Source organism: Lutra lutra, chromosome 9 (assembly GCF_902655055.1).
Source record: "Lutra lutra chromosome 9, mLutLut1.2, whole genome shotgun sequence".
Classification (NCBI taxonomy): Eukaryota; Metazoa; Chordata; class Mammalia; order Carnivora; family Mustelidae; genus Lutra; species Lutra lutra.
Genome location: NC_062286.1, coordinates 60,963,898 through 60,987,867, shown reverse-complemented (window position 1 = coordinate 60,987,867; position 23,970 = coordinate 60,963,898). Strand labels below are relative to the sequence as shown.

Genomic DNA, 23,970 nt, shown 5'->3' with positions numbered 1-23,970 from the left:
ATTAGTGATATAGAAGACCAAATGATGGAGAATAAAGAAACTGAGATAAAGAAAGCTACCAACTACTGGATCATGAGGGGAGAATTCGAGTGATAAGTAATACCATAAAGTGAACAATATTATAACAATTGGGATCCCAGAAGAAGAAAGAGAGGAGCAGAATTTATATTGGAACAAATCATAGCAGAGAATTTCCCTAATCTGGGGAAAGAAATGGGCATCAAATCCAGGAGGCACAGAGAACCCCCCTCAAAATCAATAAAAATAGGTCAACACCCTGACATCTAATGTAAAACTTACAAGTCTCAGAGACAAAGAGAAAATCCTGAAATCAGCTTGGGACAAGAGGTCTATAACCTACAAGGGTAGAAACATTAGCATGGCAGCAGACCTCTCCACAGAGACCTGGCAGAGCAGAAAGGACTAGCATGATATATTCAGGGTGCTAAACAAGAAAAATATGCAAAAGAGTACTTTATCTAGCTAGGATGTCATTCAAAATAGATGGAGTGATAAAAAGCTCCCAGGACAAACAGAAACCAAAAAAAAAAAAAAAAATGTGATCACCAAACCAGCCCTACAAGAAATATTAAAAAGGGGTCCTCTAAGCAAAGAGAGGCCCCAGTAGTAACATACACCAGAATGGAACAGAGACTGTATACAGTAACGCTTTACAGGCAATATAATGGCACTAAATTTGTATCTTTCAATAGAACTCTAAATGTAAATGTGCTAAATGCCCCCAATCAAAAGACACAGGGTATCAGACTGGATAAAAATGCAAGACCCACTGATACGCTGTCTATAAGAGACTTATTATAGACACAAAGACATTTCCAGATTAAAGTGAGGGTGTGGAAGACCATTTATCATCTTAATGGACCTCAAAAGAAAGGTGAAGTGACAATCCTTTTATCAGACAAATTAGATTTTAAACCAAAGATTGTGGTAAGAGATGAGGAAGGACACTATATCATACTTAAAGGGTCTGTCCAACAAGAAGATCTAACAGTTATAAATATTTATGTCTCTAACATGGGAGCAACCAATTATATAAGCCAATTATTTTTTTTTAAGATTTTATTTATTTATGACAGAGAGAGATAGTGAGAGAGGGAATACAAGCACCGGAGAGCTGGTGAAGGAGAAACAGGCTCCCCACTGAGCAGGGAGGTCAATATGGGGCTCAATCCCAGGATGCTGGGATCATGACCTGAGCTGAAGGCAGATGCTTAATGACTGAGCCACCAGGTGCTCCTGTATAAGCCAATTAATAACAAAATCAAAGAAATATATTTATAATAATAAAATAACAACAGGGGACTTTAACACCCCCCTCACTGCAGTGGACAGATTAAGCAAAAGATCAACAAGGAAATAAGGGCTTTGAATGACACATTGAACCAGATGGACTTCACAGAGCATTCCATCCTAAAGCAACAGAATACACATTCTTCTTGAATGCAGATGGAACATTCTCCAGTATAGATCACATATTGGGTCACAAATAGATCACATACTGGATTGCGTACCAAAAGATTGGGATCATTCCCTGCATATCTTCAGACCATAATGCTTTGAAACTGGAACTCAAATCACAAGATAAAAGTTGGAAAGAACTCTAATACATGGAGGCTGGAGAACATCCTACTAAAGAATGAATGGATCAACCAGGGAATTAAAGAAGAATTTTAAAAATTCATGGAAACAAATGAAAATGAAAATGCAACTGTTAAAATCTTTGGGATGCAGCAAAGGCAGTCCTAAGATGGAAGTATATGGCCCTACGAGCTTTTCTCAAGAACAAGAAAGGTCTTAAATACAGAACCTAACTTACATCTAAAGGAGTTGGAGAAGGAACAGCAAATAAAGCCTAATCCAAGCAGGAGAAGAGAATTAATAAAGATTAGAGCAGAAGTCAATGAAATAGTAACCAAAAGAACACTAGAACAGATCAACGAAAGTAGGAGCTGGTTCTTTGAAAGAATTAATAAGATCGATAAACCCCTGGCCAGACTTATCAAAAAGAGAAGAGAAAGGACCCAAATAAATAAATAAAATGAATGAAAGAGATCACAACCAATACTGAAGAAATACAATTATAAGAATATATTATGAGCAACTATGTGCCAACAAATCAGGCAATCTGAAAGAAATGGATGCATTCTTAGAGATGTATAAGCTACCAAAACTGAACCAGAAAAAAACAGAAAACCTGAACAGACCCATAACCAGCAAGGAAAAATTGAAGCAGTAATAAAAAATCTCCTGACAAACAAGAGCCCAGGGCCAGATGGCTTCCCAGGGGAATTCTACCAAACATTTAAGGAAAAATTAATACCTATTCTTATGAAGCTGTGCCAAAAAATAGAAATGGAAGGAGAACTTCCAAACTCTTTTTATGAGGCCAGCGTTACCTTGATCCTAAAACCAAAGACCCCACCAAAAAGGAGAATTACAGACCCCCCCCCCCCCAGTATCCCTGATGAACATGGATGCAAAAATTCTCACCAAAATACTAACCAGTAGGATCCACCAGTACATTACAAGGATTATTCACCATGACCAAGTGGGATTTATTCTTGGGCTGCAAGGTTGGTTCAACATCTGCAAATCAATGTGAAACACTACATAAATAAAGGACAAGAACCATATATATGAACCTCTCAATAGATGCAGAAAAAGCATTTGACAAAGTATTGCATCCTTTCTTGATTAAAACTGTCCACGGTGTATGGATAGAGGAAACACACCTCAGTATCATAAAAGCCATCCACGAAAAGCCCATAGCAAATATCATTCTCAGTGTGGAGAGCATTTCCCTCAAGATCAGAAACACAACCAAGATGTCTACTCTTACCACTGCTGTTCAGCATAGTACTGGAAGTCCTAACCTCAACAATCAGATAAGAAAAAGAAATAAAAGTCATCCAAATTGGCATTCTTTGCAGATGACATGATACTGTATGTGGAAAACCCAAAAGACTCCACTCCAAAATTGCTGGAACTCATACAGGAATTCAGTAGAGTGGCAGGATATAAAATCACTGCACAGAAATCAGTTGCATTTCTATACACCAACAATGAAACAGAAGAAAGAGAAATTAAGGAATCAGTCCCATTTACAGTTACATGCAACACCATAAGATACCTAGGAATAACCCTAACCAAAGAGACAAAGGATCTATACTCAGAAAACTATAGAATACTCATGAAATAAATTGAGGAAGACACTATGAAATGGAAATACATTCAATGCTCATGGATTGGAACAGCAAATATTGTGAAAATGTCTATGCTCCCTAGAGCAATCCACACATTTAATGCAATCCCTATCAAAATACCATCAACTTTTTTTCACAGAACTGGAACAAATAATCCTAAAATTTGTATGGGACCAGAAAAGATCCTGAATAGCCAAAGGAATGTTGAAAAGGAAAACCAAAACTGATGGTATCACACTTCTGGATTTCAAGCTGTATTACAAAATTGTAGGCATCAAGACAGTATGGTACTGGCACAAAAACAGACACATAGATTAATGGAACAGGATAGAGAACCCAGAAGTGGACCCTCAACTCTGTGGTCAACTAATTTTTGACAAAGCCAGGGGAGCAGGACCCATTGGCAGAAAGAGCTGATGAACAGAGGTTGTGAGGGATGGCTGATTATATACTTGGGAGCTGGGGGAGGTAAAGACAAAGGGAGGTGTCCAAAAGGACTTCCATATGCTAAAGAAGATGCTCAGGATACTGGAGGCTTGGCTATTATCAAATTAAGGCTGCTTTTCCTTCTAGTAAGGAATTAACATTAAGACAGTTGGGAGCTTTCTGGGGGAATATTATGCTCTATCTTAAGTCCTTGTCAATGGGCTGCAGGTCATGAAGAAATGTAATTTTGTTTACTTTTTCCTTCTGCCTCGGTTTCCCACATCACTCATGGAAGGGAGGGTGATGTTAGGCCTCCAGGAAATTGAGTTATGGGTCTCTGGAAGTTAGGCTATTGATAAGGATGCTTTTTCCTTATAAATCACTAAGACATTGATTGGTACACTATGGAGACTCATGTCTTGCAGGACTGTGTTCTCTATTAGTTAAACATTTGGTTTTCCCTTCCCTTAGTTTTAGGACAGTCCTGAGTCTCTGAGGAATGTCATACATTTCTCACCTGGGAGTATGTGTGGGGAGAGTTAGCAAGGGTGTCAGCTTGTGCTTTGTCCTCAGCTTGCCTTCTGCTCCCTTATCAGAAGGGGGATGCAGAAGCTTCAAAGATATTGGTATTGTATTAATTCTTCAGCAAGTGATAGGATACTGTGCTTTATTACTCAAGTCCTACCTATATGTTGTATGTATTTCCAGAATACATGACTAAATTTCATTAAGAAATACAAATAAAAGTGAATTTTGTAAGAATACTAAAGACTTACGGAAATTGAGAGTACCACTGTCAAAATCAGTTAGTCCAACTTCATTAAATAGTTTTTATCTAGAGCTGTAATATTTGGGATTTAGGAAAACTTGCCTTTGCAATAACAGAGGCCAGATATTTTATATTCTGGCTTTCCTTTAATTTTTCTGGTGTTGACATCAAGTTTTAATATGATATTAGCTATGTGTTTTAGAAATCTTCAGCACAAGGACAGAGGCAGATATGGTTTGAGTTGGAGGTTTTCAGTAAGATAGCTAAAAGAATAACAGTCTGATAGTGAATGATATGAGAGGAAAGCCCTCATTGATTAAGGCCAGGTAGTATGACTTGAGAAAATAACAAGAGCTCAGGTGGTGTTAGGAGTAAACCTATCATATGAAGGAGTAAGGGGCTAGTGGTAGTGGTGGGAATGGCAAAGACTAAAGGTGAATGAAAATAAGTAATAATACATATTGCTGAGGCATGAAGGACAAACCCTTTTTGTTGTATTTCTTTCTGTGACAAGTTTTCAGTGGGGAATAAATGTTAGTTTTCCATTTTGCTTTAAAAAAGTGATAATTTCCAATTTGACTTTGTCTTCTCATTGTAACATATGACATCTGCTTTACTAACATCATCTTCTATGCTGAAATACAAGCTTTTTAGAATATAAGTGAATGGTTGGTTCCTGATTACTCCAGAAATTAGAATTTTCTCCAGCACCAAGAATTAAGAACTGCCAAAATGTATGTGTAGTGCTAAATCTTATACCTACGGAATGTTCTCTTGCAATAACAATTTTCAGTTCTGATACTAGTAGTCACCCAGAGTTAACACAGACCTTACGGATTCAAGGCACGGTCCCCAAGAGACTGCCTTCACCTCAGCTTCTGATTGGAAGTTTTGGGGTCCCAGAACACCCACATTTCTACTGAACTGGTTACAAATATGGGGGGTTTCCCACAAGACCCCCTCTGGTTCAATAAATATCTGGAAGCTAGAACAATTCACAGAATTCAGGAAAGCACTGTACTAATAGTTTAATTATAGTTTAATGATACAGGATACAAATCAGGACCAGCCAAATGAAAAGATACATAAGGTGAAGTCTATGAGGGTTCTACACATAGTGGTTTCATTCCCTCTGCCCTTAGAATCAAGGCATGTCACCCTCCTGCACAAAGACCTCACAGCTTCTGTGTCCAGAGTTTTTATTGGGGTGCATTATCTAGCCATATTAGTTATATCATTGGGCACATGATTGAACTCAGTCTCTAGCTCTCCTGCCTTGCCCAGAGGTTGGGCTGATATTAAATGGCTCAAAGCCAGCGGCAACATGGTTGGGCTGTGTTCACATCGTTGGTCTTTCTTGCTTGGCTTGTTCCCACCCTGAGCCATCTCTTTCTCACATAAGCTACCTAGAGGCCCACAGTGAGTGACCTTATTAGTGCAAACTGTCATAGCCCACTCATGAATAAAAAGACATTCTTATCACTGGGGAATATCCAAGGGTATAGATGTTCTGTCCAAGGAACCAGGTACAAAGACCAGTCAAATTTTGTTAGGCAACACTCTGGATCCAGAAGGTTAAACAGTATTCAGGGATTTTGCTTTCTATGTCTGGCATTGTCCCTGGAGAGCAGGGTCTAATTTGTCTTCTCTATTTTGTCTATTATCAGTTTCTCAGCACAGGTAAAACTAAGACCACATGATGAAACCAAAAGCATTGGTTACCTTCCACTCCCTTGAAGCTTCTAGCAAGAGAACTGTGTTTGCAACTTCTGCCTTCCCTCTGAGCCATTCAGGCATAGATTACAAATTGGTGACTTGCAGGTTTTAGTAGATGTTTTATTTGGTGGACACATTAAAACATTTTTTTTAATTACATTCCAGTGTTTTAAGAAACTGGAGTGTTTTAAACTCAAAAACATTGCAGGACCTGTGTTCCTATTTAGCGGTACTTGGTTGAAGTGGAATAGTGGCCATCCCCTTTAAAAAGCCATTTAGAAATCTCTATAGCTTATCACAATTCTTATCTGCCTGCATTACACTAAACTTATCCCACAACGTGATCTGTAAAGAATCTGAGTTAAAAAGAAAATTTTTTAAAAGCCCGTGCATAATATATCAGCCTCTGGCTAGAGCCCTTTGTTGATGTCATCTCTGTTAATTCTGGATATAATCCTATGAGATAAGCATTTTAACTCCCATTTTATAGTTGAACAAAATGAAACTGGCTAAATGAATTTCTGAAATAAATTTTCCAAGGCTTCATAGTACATGGAAGAACTAGAATTCATACCCCATTGTTCACTGGTTATAGTTCTGCTAACCTGGCCCCAGACCCCTGGCTCTTAGCCCATTCTTTAAAGGCAGGTTCTAAGCTTTACTCTTCATTGTATCCCCATACACATTAGCACAATGCCTACAAAGGTAGTGGTTTTTCCATAGGTGAGTATTGATTTCAATTGGATTTGTTTGGGCAGAATTGAAATATTTGGCAACTAATTGGATGTTAGCCATCAGGAAAAGGAAGATGCCAAAGAAGGCCAAGGGAATTTGAGGTTGATGACTGGAAAGATAGTGATACTCTGGAGAAATAGAAAACAGTGTAAAGAGCAAATTTGAGAGACAAAATGGCTAATGCATTTTGAATGATTTCTGTGTGTGAGTCACTGTGCTCATATGTCTTTACATGCATCACCTTATTTAGACATAATAAGCTTTTGCTAAAGGAACTATTCTTTTCTGCATTTTACAGAGAAGAAAATAGGCTCAGAGATTTTAAGTAATTTATCCATTGTCTCATAATTAGTAAAGTGGTGGAACCAGGATTTCAACCTAGGATTATGTGGCATGAAAGTTCATTTGGTTGGGGGACATATTTATTAGATTCAAAGCACTAACAGGGTAGCTTATGGCAACATCTAGCATATAGCTGAAAATACAGGAACTGTGCTCCAGAGATATGTTGGTTCAAAAATTATTCATCTGAGAGTAATCTGCAGAGAGTTGATTGTCACAGTGTCTGGTTTGTTCACATTTATCCAGGGAAGGAGTAAGGAAGCTAAAAGATCCAAAGCCAGAAAATTGAACATCTGTTTACTGAGTAAGGAGTGAAGATCTTTTTACCTTTTGGAGAATAAAAATAAATTTGCATGTATTACTAAGAATAATTCTTATGAGGCAAGGTCATTTTCACTAGCTGGCAGTACATATTTAATTTGGTTTAAGATAGGGGAAGATATTTTCATTGTTCCAATTTTGTAATAAAGTTACAAAATTAATTTTACTTTGTTAAGTATACTTTGAGTTAATATTATAAAAGACATAGTGAACTTTTAAAATTGAAATATATTTAACATATAACATGTAAATTTAAGGTATACAACATGTTGATTTGATTTATATGTTGCTTATATGTTTATATATTGATTTATATATTGTGCTTTCCAATATTCTGTCGTTTAGGTCACTGATCTGTTCTTCTGCTTCCTCTGTTCTACTGTTCTTGTACCTAGTGTTTTGTTTTTTTAAGTAGGCCTCATGCTTTATCTAGTGTATTTTTAATCTCATTTATTGAGTTCTTTATCTCTGATTGGTTCTTTTTTACTACTTCTGTCCTTTTTTTTTGAGGGTCTCACTGAGGTCCTCTACTCTTTTCTCCAGATCAGTGAGTATCTTTATAATCATTAAATTCTCTATCAGAGATATTAATTGTCTCTGTTTCCTTTAGTTCTCTTGCTGTGATTTTGTCCTTTTCTTTCGTTTGGGACATATTTCTTTGTCTCCTCAATTTGTCTACCTCTGTGTTTGTTTCTGTATGCTAGGAAAGTCAGCTATGTCTCCTTCTCTTGAAAGTAGTGGCCTTATAAAGACTAGGTCCTGTAGTGCCCTGCAGTGCGCTGTCCCCTGTTCACCAGAACCTGTAGTATTGCTTCAGGGGTGTCTCCTATGTGTGTTGTGTGTACCATTCTGTCGTGGCTGTCCAGTCATCTGCAGTGGCTCTTTTTGCCTATTGTGGGCAAGGTTTGGTCCCTGTATTGTTAGTGGGCCAGTCTGGGGCTGCCTTGGGCTGGAGTTGAGTCATACCAGGCAATTGCTAGAGCTCTGGTACCACTGAACTGCAGGGCGCTTTCCCTGTTACCGTGCCCTTAGAAGCTTTCATTGGTGGGCAGGCCTGAAGTAAGACCAGGTGTCCGCCTGCAGCCTTCTGCTGGCGCTGCAGTTAGACTGGTGTGTGTGGTTATCTTCCCTTTTCCCCTGGGCAGGAGTCACTTTGGGGTGATACTGGTTCCTGTCAGGACTGCCTGCCCACTTCCAGCCTATGGCCCCATTTTGGATTGACTCCTGCAACACTCATGTTGGAGTGTTGGACTCCCAGGAGAGTGTGGAGGGGTGGAGTATGGCACAGTGCCAGCAAGTTTCCTGCTGGTGTGCTGTGAGAGGGGACCTTCATCCACTGGGAAAACTCCTGCTGAGGCCAGGTGGGTTGGAGGGTCAGATCTGCAGAAGCCTGAGAGGGTGGAATGCTAGGTAGAGAGTATTGGCTCTGCGCCGGTATCCATGTATTTAGTGTATCTAGCTGAGGGTTGAGGGAGGGAAATGATTCCCCCCAACTCCTTTGCTCTTGGATAAGTCTTCCAAATATCCTGCCCCTCCAGCACACATTCTGAGATTCATAAATAAATCTTCCTGTATACCCCTTGCATTTTTCAAACTGCTACTTCAGTGCTGTATGTCAGTGGGGCTGTTTGTTGTGCTGTCTCTTTTAAGTGTGGGGACACAGTTTCCTATTGCCCTCTGCCTCTCCCAGAGCAGAATCCTCTGATTTATGAAGTTCCAGATGCTAAGTGCCACTGATTGTAGGCCTGCCCCTCTGGTTTTCATAGGCAAATGTTACGGGGATTCGTTTTCCATTTCATCCTCTGTGCCTGGGATGCCTGGCTCAGGGTGTGCTCTTCCCTCTCCGCGTCCCTTCCTCCCCTAGACAGTCTTGGTCTGTTTGGCTCCCTACAGCATCTCCAGTTTTCCTGTCCTCCTTTATGTGGCCTCTTGTCCACATTTAGCTGTGGAGAGTTTGTTCTGCTAGTCTTCTGGTTGTTTTCTGAGTTATTTACACAGATGTGGGTGTTAACCTAACTATTTCCATCAGACAAGTTGAACCCAGGATCTTTCTACTCTCCTATCTTCCCTGGAAGTCCTGTATTTTAACTTTAGCTCTTAACAGTTATTGCTTAATTACTTTTCAAAAGTTTTTAGAATTCACACCTCTCCCAGCAGTACGTAAGATCAGTCCATTCCTACATCTTTACCATCCCTGAATGTTATCACTCTTTAATTTTTCTTATCCTGGAATTTAATAAAAGATACCCCATTATTGCTTTATTCAGCATTTCCTTCCTCACTAGTGAGGTTGAGTCTGTTGTTCCAAATGTCTATTAGGCATTTAGATTTCCTCTAATTCTAAATCACACACCATCTGTGAATTCTGTGCCTGGTTTTTCTTTTTCTTTTTTTTCCTTAGATTTTATTTTTAAATAAACTTTACAGCCACTGGGGGGGCTTGAACTCATGACCTCGAGATCAAGAGTCTCATGTTCTTAGGACTGAGCCAGCCAGGTACCCCTGTGCCTGTTTTTTTCTATTGGATTTCTTATGATTTCTTTGTCAATATAGAGAAGCTTTTGTATTAGAATTTTAAATCAGTTAAGTGGTATAGTTGCTGTTCTTTTTTATTTTGTTAATGTGATTTTTTTCTTTAGAAATATTTCAAATTTCTATATATTCAGATAGGTCAATCTTTTTTAGATTAACTGATTTTTGTTAGATCTCCTCCAAAAATTCTCCTATTTTTGTTTTTATTTTTGTTTATATTTTGACATTAACATTAAGTTTGTAACCCATTAGGAATTTGTGTATAGTATAAGTGAAGGGTCTAATTTCCCTTTTCTGGTAGCTTGAAAAGTGTCATTTAAACCTATATACTTAGTTGTCCTCACAATTAACCTGACCCACTAATTTTATATAATTTATCACTAGATCAGAGGTTAAAAATTGGATGTACAACCCTTTAAAAAAAAAGACAAAATTCCAAAAGTTTGTGTGAATTTGTGATTTGTGATGCTAAAGAATGGAACAAAAACTTTTTTTTCCAGTTCTGAACGTGTATATACCTTACTAGTGAACCAGGATCAAATAAATTTTCTCATATTGTATTGTGTTGTGTCCCTTCCATCTCTGTTCATCTAGAGCAGAGGTTGAATTTTTTTTTTTTCCTGTGGAGACCTGGATAATAAATATTTTAGGCTTTGGTGGGCCATTTTGTCTCTGTCACAACTACTCAGCTGTGCCATTGCAGTGCAAATGCATCCATAGACAACATGAAAAGGAATCAACCTGTCTTCCTATAACACTTTAATAAAAAGAAAAGAAAAACCAGGGGCAAGCCACATTTGGCCCATGGGATGAGGTTTGCTAATTTTTCATCTAATGCATTACTACCACCTTTTCTTTCCTTCTCCTTTCTTCTTTTTCTTTTCTTTTGTTTTTCTTCTCTCTCTTTCTCTCTCTCTCTCTCTCTCTCTCTCTCTTTTATTTTTTTCTTATTGCCCTTCCAAGAGTCTAAACCAGCGTTCTTATAGAACAGCTCACTTTCTGGATATCTTCTATTCCTTGTGTGTCATTTAACTTATTTTTTTCTTCCTGTGTTCCCTGTAAAATGAAAATTAAGTCTAGAGATTTGATTTGTTTCAGATTAAACTTTTTTTTTTTTTTTCAATTCATATGTGAAGTTCTTAGCAGAAGTTTTGCTCAGGGGGAGAAAGGAAAAAATTTTTTAGGTTATAGAGTTTTGTGGATTGACACCCAAACTCTTAAGGGATCCAGCATCTGTGAAAAGTTGGTCAGAACACTAGGAATAATAGAAAATATCCCTGGATACTGGAGACAAAGAGCTTTTTAGTTTTTATGAAGCCATTCCTATATATTGATTATTCATGAATGGACACATTGCACTCAAAGTATTCAGTCTGATTGTCTACTGAAATTTGGGCATTTAAAAACTTAATTAAATACTTCTATTCTCAGGGCGCCTGGGTGGCTCAGTGGGTTAAAGCCTCTGCCTTCGGCTCAGGTCATGATCCCCGGGTCCTGGGATTGAGCCCCACATCGGGCTCTCTGCTCGGCGGAGAGCCTGCTTCCCTTCCTCTCTCTCTGTCTGCCTCTCTGCCTACTTGTGCTCTCTGTCAAATAAATAAATAAAATCTTTAAATACCTCTATCTCTCATGAGTGAAGCACATTTTAAAATGTAGAATGGTTTCTGGATTGGTCTTGTTTTGTTTTTCTCTATGGGATCAGCTTTAAACACAACTTCTATTGTCCTAAGTCAGGAAAACAGATGACTTCAGCAGTGACTTTCTAATTCATTATTAAAATGTTCATTTTTATGTGTAAGCCTGTTGATTCATAGACCTGTACCCCTGGGGCAAATAATACATTATATGTTAATTTTAAAAATAAGAAAAAAATAAAATATCCACTTTTATGACCTCTTGAAAAGGTTCATTTGATCTTTTTTGTAATTAGGTAAAATATGCCACCATCAGTTTTCTTTTCTTTTTTTTTTTTTTAGATTTTATTTATTTATTTGACAGTGAGAGAGATCACAAGTAGGCAGAGGGAGAGGGGGGAAGCAGGCTCCCCACTGAGCAGAGAGCCTGAAGGGGGGCTTGATCCAGGACCCTGAGACCATGACCTCAGCCGAAGGCAGAGGCTTAACCCACTGAGCCACCCAGGTGCCCCAGTTTTCTTTTCTAAGTGATTGTCTGTTCTTTAGATGGCAGCCATTATTTCTATATATATCTTATCTAAGTAGTAGTCTTTCAAATGCTGTGCATAGGCTCCATAATAATTTTAACTGGTCTATACCCAAATTAGACAAGTAAAGACTTCTATCTAAAGTTTTGTTTTGTTTGTTTTTTGTTTTTGTTTTTTTAATTTTGTAGCCTCTTCCAATCACAGACTTTAGGTAAACCTGAGGTAGGAAAAATGACATCAGAATAATTCCACTGAGCATTGATAATTAAGGCCTTTCATTTGTGCTGTTCAGAGAGCTACAAGAACATTGTCTCATAATTCTCATAATTCTCTGAAGTGTACAGGGAAATACTATTACCCTAACTTACAGATTTAGGTCATGGTCTTTAAAAAGAGAGGTGTTTCACATAGAATTAAAAGCAAAAGTAGGGATGAATTTTAAAAACTGTTTCTTCGTCTTTTCTAGATGACTCTAAGTCCGCAGTTGCTCTTTTCAAAATTATAAGGATTATTGTAATGTGTTTGAGATTTTTCTAGTCAAAAGATTAAAAACATGAAAATTTCAGTCTGTTCTGGTTAGTGCATTTCATACTCAACTAAACATTTCTAGTGGATGCTTACTAGATAGTTAATGATGATATCTCTTATCAAAAATACTTAAGACTTTACAGAGAACAGTGGACACATTGTTATTTATTATGTATCACCTAAACATTTTCAGTGTTAATAACTTTTTGTTCTTAAATGTTCCCTAGGACTAGAGAATATACCAAGCATCCAAAACCAATTTGGGGTGCAGGTTATTAATATTATTAACTTTTTAAAGAAGATTTTATTTATTTATTTGAGAGAGAGAGAATGAGCAGGGAGGAGGAGCAGAGGGAGAGGGAGAAGCAGACTCCCTGCTGAGCAGGGAGCCTGATATGGGGCTTGATCCCAGGACCCTAGGATCATGACCTGAGCCGAAGGCAGATGCTTAGCCAACTGAGCCACCCAGGTGCCCTAATATTATTAACTTTTGAATAGAGACATTTCTACATAGGAATGTATTACTGTTATTTCAGACATATTTCTTTCCCTTATTTCCTGTTTGAGTCAATAACATCACCATCATACTTTTAACCCAGGCTAAAAATATCAGTGATCTTCATTACTTTTCTCTTCCTCACCTCCCGTCCAATTGGTTACCTGGTCCCATATGTCTGTATTACTTTGCATACCCATCTGTCATTCACTCCCATGGCTACTGCCCTAGGTCAGGTCCTCTTCTGGCCTCTAATCTTTGGCTTTTCTAGTGTTTCATACTGCTTCCTGAAATAAATATCTGACCATTTAACTCTTTTAAATATAACTCTTTTAAATAGAATGGCTTCTATCACCTGAAATCCTAATGCTTTATTATGAAATCTTATAAAATATTATCTTGACTGTATCCCATCCTGACACTCCTTCCATCAGACTAGATTTTGAACTTCATGTAAACACTCTGTACTGTTTTTGTACTTGTACTGTTCTTCTACTCAGAAACACCCCTTCCTCTATTTCTTTCTATAAAAGTCCTAGTTGAAATGCCCTCTAACTTTACAAACTCATTCAGCTGCTGGAAGCAATTGACATAGGGTAGCATTTAACTTGAACAACACTTTAAAAAGTCAACTTGAATCTTAATTGAAATACCCTATATTTCACATTGGATATATGACCCAATTCTGGCCTTTTGTTCCTCTTTTAAAAAGCAAAGGCAGTAAAGCATTACATTGTGTGTAAGACAGCAACCCTTAGTTTGTTTCCTGAAATTAAGAGTCTCTTATGGTTTGTCTCCATCTGGATCCCATCTTGTTTCATTTTTTCCTTCCCTGCAACACTTCTTTTTTTTTTTAATTAACATATAATGTATTATTAGCCATAGGGTTACAGGTCTGTGAATCGCCAGGTTTACACACTTCACAGCATTCACCATAGCACATACCTTCCTCAATGACCATAACCCAATCACCCTCTCCCTACCCCCCTCCCTCCAGCAACCCTCAGTTTGTTTTGTGAGATTAAGAGTCTCTTTTGGTTTGTCTCCCTCCCGATCCCATCTTGTTTCATTTATTGTTTTCCTACCCCCTAACCCCCCCCCCATGTTACCTCTCAACTTCCTCATATCAGGGAGACCATATGATAATTGTCTTTCTCTGACTGACTTATTTTGCTATGCATAATACCTTCTGGTTCCATCCACATCATTGCAAATAGCAAGATTTCATTTCTTTTGATGGCTGCATAATATTCCGTGTGTGTGTGTGTGTGTGTGTGTGTGTGTGTGTGTGTGTATCACATCTTCTTTATCCATTCATCTGTTGATGGACATCTAGGTTCTATCCATAGTTTGGCTATTGTGGACATTGCTGCTATAAACATTCGGGTCCTGCAACACTTCTTAATTTCACTCTTAGAAGGTAAATCATACAGTGCATAAAGCATATCAAAATAATACTAATAAATAAATAAGGAATAACAATAATAAATAATATGTATGTGTCCCTCTTCTCTTGAAGGCATATGTGTGAAACAAAGGCTAAAATGTGTGTGTAAACTTTTAAAGGCAAATTACCAGTTACTTTCACTGTTACTCTTATCCTACACCTTTCTATTTTTTTAGACAGTTTTGCAAATATTTAGTATGAGTGTTGACTGCTTTTTTTTTTAACTATAGCTCATTTTTTTGGAAAGAGAATAGGGACATTGTTGTATTTCAAAACCAAGGAAGGTTTTGACACTTAATTCATGGTATTGCCATTTTAGTGGAATCTCAGTGAATCTCATGTATATAAACAAGAAAAAAAAATAGTAGAGACTTTCAGTGGTCCAACATGACCCATACTGTCTCACTCTGTAAATCCTTCAGATCAGAATGAGAACTAATGGTATTTTGAAACAAGTGTACACATCTAAAAGTATCTTCCGGAATCCAGTGGTCTCAGATTGAATTGGAAAAAAAAGGTTCATTGCTTGCCAGGGGTTTATTTCCCATTTTTCATTTCTGTTTGTAATTTCTGTTATCTTTGTTTCTTATGCTTTGGCTAAGAAAGGGCAAGTCATATTTATTGGAACTGGGTTTCAATAAACATTATGCATTATAGTGAAAAAAAAATCCTAGTTGAGATGCCATTTCCTTCATGAATCTCTTTAATTCTTCCAGTGAGGCTTAATGTCTCTTTTGTATATACATTTATAATACCTGGCCTAAACCTTTTCTATTATATCAATGGAATTTTATTCTGAATTGTAGCTCATTGTGTACATACATCTCTTCTATTCTACCGTGACCTTACTATGGGTGGAAACTGTACACAGAACAGAGTCATACCTTAAAAACTTTGTATGTAACAGTCTTTACTTTCAACTTTTTTTTTTTTTTTTTTTTTTTTTGATAGAGAGATCACAAGCAGGCAGAGAGGCAGGCAGAGAGAGAGAGAGGAGGAAGCCGGCTCCCCGAGAGAGCAGAGAGCCCGACGCGGGGCTCGATCCCAGGACTCCAAGATCATGACCTGAGCCGAAGGCAGCGGCTTAACCCACTGAGCCACCCAGGCGCCCCTACTTTCAACTTTTAATTGAATTCTATAATCCATTGAGCAGATCAATTGAGCATTTTTAAGAATTGATTCATCTTTATACTACAAAATTATTAGAATAATTTTGTTTCACAGCTGGTAAAAGATTAGGAAAAGGTTGCTATCTTTGTACATGTTTCCTGAAATCAGTAAGTGTAGATAGAAATGGACTCTTTTATTATCTATAAACATTCTAAACAATTAAAATTTTGCAGTTATATGTATTCCACCTGTCTTCTGTGAAATTGTTGTAGGACATAAATAAAGACTGACAGAATTCAAAACATCACTTAGTTTTTTCCATTCTTACATCCTCCCCACTGGCCATTCATTTATCATTTAGAATTGCCTACTATGGGGGTGCCTGGGTGGCTCAGAGGGTTAGGCATCTGCCTTCGGCTCAGGTCATGATCCCAGGGTCCTGGGATGGAGCCCTCCATTGGGATCCCTGCTCAGCGGGGAGTCTGCTTCTCCCTCTCTCTCTGCTGTTCTCCCTGCTTGTGCTCTCTTGCTCTCTCTGTCAAATAAATAAATAAACTCTTTAAAAAAATAAGAAGGGGAAAAAAAAAAGAATTGCTTACTATGTTCCAGGCACAATTCTAGATGCTAGAGATACAACTATAAACAAACACAGTCTTGGTTTAGGAAGTGTATAAAGAAAACAAATATATACAATACAGTAGTAAATTAAGAGTTGTACAAAATGGTAATAGTGCTAATGCTATTTCTATATGATTGTTAGATTCTGGGCCAATGGCTTGCTTTGAGTTTAAATTTATATTTAAATTCTTACTTGTGTATCACTTCCCTTGCTTGTGCTAAATTTTGTTAGGGTTTGTATTTTAGGTTCTAGATTACGTGGTGATGTATAAATATTAAATCTAAATAGAATTTATTAAAATTAAATATAATTTTTTGAAATAAATGTGTGATTCATGTTAAATAATATGTGAGCTCCTAGAAAAATTGTATGAACATCAAATTTTTAATTTTTTTTAAATTAAAGATTATTTATTTATTTGAGAGAGTGAGAGAGTACAGAGGGAGAGGAAGAGAGAGAGGAAGACTCCCCACTGAGCAGAGAGCCACATGTGGGGCTTAATCTCAGGACCCTGAGATCATGACCTAAGCTAAGCCCAAGGCAAATGCTTAACTGACTGAGCCACCCACGTGCCCCATGAGCATCAATTTTTTTTAATTTTAATTTTTTCAGCATTAGAGGATAATTTTTTTTTCAAGATTTTATTTATTTGACACAGAGAGAGATCATAAGCAAGCAGAGGGGCAGGCAGGCGGGGCGGGGGGCGGGGTGGTGGGAGCAGACTCCCTGCTGAGCAGAGAGCCCAAAGCAGGGCTCAATGGAGGGCTTGATCCAGGACCCTGAGACCATGACCTCAGCCGAAGGCAGAGGCTTAACCCACTGAGCCATTCAGGCGCCCCCGAGGATAATTTTTAAAAGACTGATGAAAAGAGGTGCCCACGTGGCACTGTCATCTAGGCATCTGACTCCTGATTTCGCTTAGGTCATAATCTCCAGGTTACAGAATCGAGTCTGGCATCTGCCTCTGTGCTCAGCATGGAATCTGCTTGGGGTTTCTTTCTACTCCCGCAGCCCCAACCCCCAAATAAGTAAATAAATCTTAAAAAAAAAAAAAAAAGACTGATGAAAACCTTTAGATGTTAAATAGTCATTTTTCATTTCTGTAACGTAAGTCTTTATATATGGGATGCTTGACTGTAGGTGCACACATATACATACATACATGCACACATATCATAGCTAGATTAACAGTTTGTTTCCATTGGGTACCACTTAATTTTATGTGTTCATAATCTTTTTTTTTTTTTTTTTAGTAGTTTGTGTTTTTTTTTCCAGTTCTATTGAGAGGTAACCTGTTTGCTAATTTTAAAACATCCATCTCAGCTATTTGGCTGTAAACGTTCTCTGTGCTCTACCTAGCATAGCTTACTTTTTGCTGTAACAAAATATGTCTGTTGTTGCTGGGTCTACCCTGCAAATTGACCTAAGATAAGCTACTTTCCCAACAGTCCTTGCTGTATGACTAGTAAATCATTGCCAGCTTCTCAGTCTTACCCACTGGCCCAGCTCATTAGATCAGAGGGAATGCTGGACAAGGGTTGCTTACTATTCCCAGGCTAAACAGGTATTTGTGACATGATTTGGTGTGACGGGCTCTGCTCAGGCAGAGATAGTGTTTTGGGGTGAAACAGATTCTCCTTTGGATTTTCAGTTTATTGATGTAAGGAAGTTGCTTAATGGTGCTAAGTACTGTAACTGAGAGGTCACATAGAGCTTACATTAAGGTAGTATTTACTGGCTGGCTGTATACGTAGAAGTTTTCTGGGAAGGAGAAGAGAAGAGTACTGATGGACAGAGGCAGACACTGTGTGTGGAATATCCACATGCATGTGTCTGAAAGTTTGTATGTATGTAAGAAAAAGGCAATACCTGATAGAGTAAAAGCACTTCTTGATGGTTTCCTAGGCCCTGAGAAGCCCGGTGTCCTCTTCACCCTCCTATAGACCTACCATGCTCATTCCCAACTCCGTGCATTTGCTTAAATTGGTCTCCCTACTTTTTGTCTCTTTACCCCCTTGGCCATCCTGAACATTGCCACCAGTTTAGCATTCCTTAAAATCTGCTCTGATCATGATATTTACCTGGCCAGAAATCATTATGTTTCCCACACTACCTTCATAATAAAGTTTAAGTTCCTTATCATTGTGGATATGGCCTTTCTCAACTGTGCCTTATAGGATATTTCTTGTCTGAAAGAACAAAGTGCATTTAATACATTTGGTATTTTAAAGATTTATTTATTCATTTATTCTAGAGAGTGGGGAGCAGGGGGAGAGAATCTGAGGCAGACTCCTTGCTGAGCACAGAGCCAGATGGAGGGCTTGATCCCATGACCCTGAGATCAGGACCTGAGCTGATATCAAGAGTCAGAGAAGCTTAACTGACTAAGCCACCTAGGTGCCCCAGGACATTTGGTATTTTAGTATCCCAGCTCTTAGTGAGAGTCAGAGGCTCTGTTCTTCTGGCCATTTGTCTCCAGGAATTTTACTGAGAGTATCCCCTGGACTAAAAGCCCCAGAATCATTTGTTGCAGAAGAAAACAGAAATGGTTCTAAGGATGAAATAAGAGCTGCTAGAGGCATGTGTCTACATTTTGAATATAGATAGTAGTGCATTCTGGGCTTGTTCCCAGTGGAAGACTTTTCTGAGACCAGCCTCGTCAATCCAGCTTCTTGCCCACTGATAGGCAGTCTGATGAAAGCTCTGTCTGCTGATTAACTGACAGTGTGCCAAACTGTCCAGTAACCTTCTCTTTGAGTTTTAAATTCTAGATGTTTTTATTGATCAGAAAGAAATAGCCCTTTAGAGACCATTTAATTTTTTTTCTTTTTTGCAAGTTTTGACCACCACAATGCCAAGGCAGTTGACTTATAGTGTGGTTGGTTAAATTGGCATTCAATTGGGAATTTTCCAGAACTCCCATGTTTCATGAGTCAGCATCCAGTCTTATCCTCTATTTTGAAAAAGAGGGGAAGAATGGCAATATATAACTTTTGGCAAGTGATCCTCCTCCTCATAATGGCTCCTCATTATCTAGAGATTTTCTCTTCTAAAGATTATCCATAAAAATCTTAGCCCTTTACTCGAGAATTCAGTGTCTTTTACAGTCTTTTTCCCATCTGTGTCCTTTTCCTTCTCTAAAGGAATTCTTCAGCCAAACTAGCCTGTACATTCTCCTTCCTTCTCCCAGCAAGCCAGGCACATTTCTACCTCATTGTTTTTGCACATAATGATTGCCCAGCCTGAAATATCCTCTTTCCTCTCTCTAGTTTGCAAGGCCTTGCTTAATATTTACTTCCTTAAATCAGAATATTGGTAAGTTATTTATCAGCACTAATAACTCTATTTCAAGTAAATGGTCTACCTCTTCACTGGCAGAAGAAATCTGCACTATGAATTTATAGTAAGCTCTAGGTGACTGGGCATTTTGCAAATAAAATTTCAGGGGTATCACACAAAAATGTAGTTTTTGGAATCTTTTGAAATAATAGATCCATCGACACTAGGCCCACTTATCTACAAATAACAGGCTAGAGCTGAGAAATGATTATCCTCCCCCCTTTTTAAAAGATTTTATTTATTTATTTGGCAGAGAGAGGGAGAGCACAAGCAGGAGAGCAGCAGGCAGAGGGAGAAGCAGGATCCCTGCTGAGCAAGGACCCCAATGTGGAACTTGATCCCAGAACCCTGGGATCATGACCTGAGCCGAAGGCAGACCCTTAACCAGCTGAGCCACCCAGGCTGATTATCCCTTTAAATCCTACTTGTATTTGCTACTTCAGTCCCACCACTCCTCAGTCTGTCCCCGTATTACCCCAGCCTCTGCTGGTTCTCTTTTTGAACCTTCTGCATCATGGGCAACTGAATTTAAGCTTGTGGCTATAGAGATACCCAAGGAAAATGAAAGACTAGTTTTCCAAGGAAAAAAGAGATTATCAAAGTCCTTGATGGCCCGAGTTTTAACATCAAAGAGAGATAACTTCATATTCACTTCCTATCTTGTGATTGTTAATAATCAGCAAGAATAACTCATAAAGATATTTAATCATGGGTTAGGATGCCAGGAAATGAAATACCTTTAAGAAAGTAATTTTTGTTATCTTGTCTCAGAGGAGGGAGAAATCACTAAGAAGGGCTGTCTGAGCCCTGACATCTTTTTTAGGACCCATTTCCTCCACAGGTGAGCCCTTTGGAATAACAGAATGGGAGCGAAGATTTCAAAACAGCTAATATAGAAGCAGGAATTCGTATTGTTCCCAAATGTAGTTATTCCTATCTCATTTCTGATCTGAGTCTTCCTATAAATATTTTGATTTGGCAGTAATAGTAATTGTCCAATGTTTTAAATATTTTCAAGTTCTTCTTTTATAGTGTCTCATTTAAATTCTAAAAAACCCTACAAAGTGAGATAGAATAGATGAAGAAAGTCAGACTCTAGGAGTTTAAGTAAATTACACAAGTTCATGTGAATATTATATGATAGAAATGGAAGTAGATCCCACATCTTCAGATTTCTTGCCTTGTGTTTGTAATTTTATACTGTCCCGGTCTTCATTATCATCCTCTGAATGATCTCATCCTGCTTTTGTATGTGCTACCAAATGACAGAGGCAATGACGCTAAGCCCATAGGAAGGAGACAATAATGTAGGAATTGAATTTTGAAACTGGGTCAACCTCTATCTGTAATTTATTCAGTATTCTTTAACTCTTTGAATAAACTACCTACAAGGTGTCTAAAGTTTATTCATTATGTCAATAGTTTTGTTCTACATCTTCACTGCAGATAAAAAATAACTGATCTTTATGTCCTACTGAAATTGCCTTTTAAATTGTTTTAATTTATCATCTTTTTTTGTGTTTAAAATGTGAGCTTCTTAAGGGTAAGAACTTTTGGTTTGTTTGCCACTGAACCCTCAGTATTTCGAATTATATACCTGGCCAGTATAATACACTCAATTAAGTATTTGATACCTAATTTGCTGATTTAGTGTTTAAAGATCCTCCATGGAGGACCTGCTGTTCCAAATCAAATGTTTGTTGCTTTCTGACATTCCCTTTCTCCCTTAGGTTCAGAAGGGGTGGTCAGCCCTGTGAAGGAGTGTGAACATTGACCTAGAGCTGCTTGGAGTTGAAACAATTACCTTTATGTGGTAAAAGTCTCTGAGTCACATGGCAAATCGGTTTAATCTTTGTATACCTTTTTCTGTCAGTGCTGCTTATCCTTTAGCCCTTTGTAGCCATCAATACTTTCAAGTCCCTTTCGCATAGAGGTGTCGTGTGTTTGGGTCAGTCTATACCATGAAGTGGGAGAAGTTGGAAAGTGTTGCTTTTTAGATTGTAGTCAGATTTTAAGATTCTAGACTTCCATAAGAAGTTTTCTACATGGTAAGAGTTCTGTGTTAATGTAGTTGAGAGAAATACACAGACGTGTTTGAACCAGTGCATCTGCAAGTCCGCTATATCCAAGAACAGAAAGCACACAGAAGTCCAGATTCTAAAAGGTTAAGAAGGGCTTACTGCTTAGTCCCCAAATTTTGCCAGTTTCTACATGGTTGAACCTGGCCTTTTCTGATTCCTAGTATTCGAATCCATTGGGTGGTCTTGTTGAATAAAGACCTCTGTTAGGAAGGGAAAACAGGGCAAATAGCATGCCTGATCCTTGCAGGGAGAGAAAGACTTTAGAAAGAGCACAAAGCTCTCAGGATGTTAAGTAACACTGTAAAAACTTGCAGGAGCTGATTTATGTTTGGGGCTTGTCATAGCCTGAAGCAGTTGGTGCTGTTCCCCAATACAAGAAATTTTTTGTTTCTCTAGGACATTGTCAGGCCCCAGGAGTCTTTCACATGACTGTTTGTCACTATTAAGAGCCAAGGGCCTGTTTTGAAGAAAACAGAGCTGGTAGTTCAAGTATTTAGCAGAACTCCTTATTATTGTCAGAGGACAGGATGTGTGTGACAGGATGGAAAGAGAAACTAATATTTATTGAGAGTCTGTTTCACAGTAGACACAGTGGTGGATGCTTGCAGGTGTGCCATCTTATTTAGTCTTTACAGCAGTCGTATGAGATAGGTATTATTTTTTCATTGTCTAGATTTGGAAACCATGACTTCAAAAAACTTGAATGACTTTCCTAAGGTCACACAGCTAATAACTGAGCTAGATCTAAATCCAAATTGTCTAACTCTCATACCAGTAATTTTCCCCCCATAATACTTCTTTGGGTTCCATGAGTAATAATAGAGAGAGCTCACTTCCTGATTTTCCTATATAGGGAGAGGGAAACAGTATAAAATGGCAGAATTTACATGCATTTACATATTCCTTTCTAAACCTAACCTTCAAAATGTTTTAAATATAGTGAGCTTTTAAACATAATACTGACATCTCATGAGTGGTGCAGTAGATGAGATGAGAAGTGTTTTTCTCCTCAAATTAAAGGTGATTGCAAAAGTATATGTGATTTCTTTGAAATTTCCAATAGAATCATTATGTCCTAAGGAAAAGAGGCTACTAATGACTTACAGGGTATATAGCATCTTTAGTGTCCTATGTTTAGATTTAAGCTCTAGTTGAGAAGTCCCATTTTTAAGCAGTTTTATTTTTAATCTAAGTATTTCTTGAAGGCTGACTCAGACTTGGGGTCTCTGTCCTATAAATGACAGAATTATTGGAAGTTCTTTCTTAATGCTCACATTATAGAATTTTTACTTTTCATTAATGAAGATAAAATAAAGGTTTTGCATTAGAATTTTCTTTTCCCTTTGTCAGAGTATAGATGTAAACTCTCATTCAGCACAGTGATGAGAGTATAATTTTCTCTTTGCCTTGCTGGAGACCCCTTCTCACAGTTTGAAATGTGGGACACAGGAATTTTCTTGTTTGTTTCATTTTATTTTCTTTACCCTCAGGGATCATTTGACTTTCATTTGAAGTTCTAATTGGCGGAAAGGGGTAAAACAGAAAAATGCTGGAACATTGGAGTTAATAACATAGAAAAACCCAAATTAAATTAGATTCCAAATCTCCAAAGTGAGTTTGTACTTCTATACTTAGAATTGGTACAGTTGTTATAATCCTTTTTGGTTTTTGTTTTGTTTTAACCTGTGGCACACAGTACTGAATTAGCATAAATAGAATAATTTTATTGGTGTTTTCTAAGAGAAGGTATGGAGGATGAGATTATCATACTAAAACAGTAGATTGAAAATGCTGCGCACACCAGCTCCCTTGCCCCCTTGGAGGGGCAAGGGATTTATGGAAATGAATTGTGGACTTCCTCATTTTTTTTTAAGTGTTGTTGCTGAATATTAAAATAAACTCTCAATTTGACTTTAAGAAAATTGCTTGATTTGGGTATTCCCTCTTCTTTCTTTGGATTGACAGGAAGGACAGAGTTTGCTCCTGAGCTCCTGACTCAGTTTTTAGTCAGAGTACTCCTTATCAGTCCCCTAAACCAGTTCATGTTCTTGGCAGCCCTGTCCTGGAGTCTTCATGTTCAGTGCCTTTGTCATACTCTTCCACTCCACTCCACTGGCTCGCGTC

At 38.0% G+C, this 23,970-nt stretch overlaps 1 protein-coding gene across 8 annotated transcripts in view; it reads left to right on the top strand.

Annotated features, from left to right (window-relative positions):
- The window catches only part of COMMD1 (copper metabolism domain containing 1), a 233,439-nt gene that overhangs the window by 150,966 nt on the left and 58,503 nt on the right, over positions 1 to 23,970 (top strand). The window contains exon 3 of one of the 8 annotated variants that reach the window (XR_007130339.1): positions 21,496 to 21,578. The exons of the other annotated variants lie outside the window; for them this stretch is intronic. The gene's annotated coding sequence lies outside the window, so the exon portion shown is untranslated. The remainder of the gene's footprint in view (positions 1 to 21,495; positions 21,579 to 23,970) is intronic. 8 annotated transcript variants of the gene reach the window in all.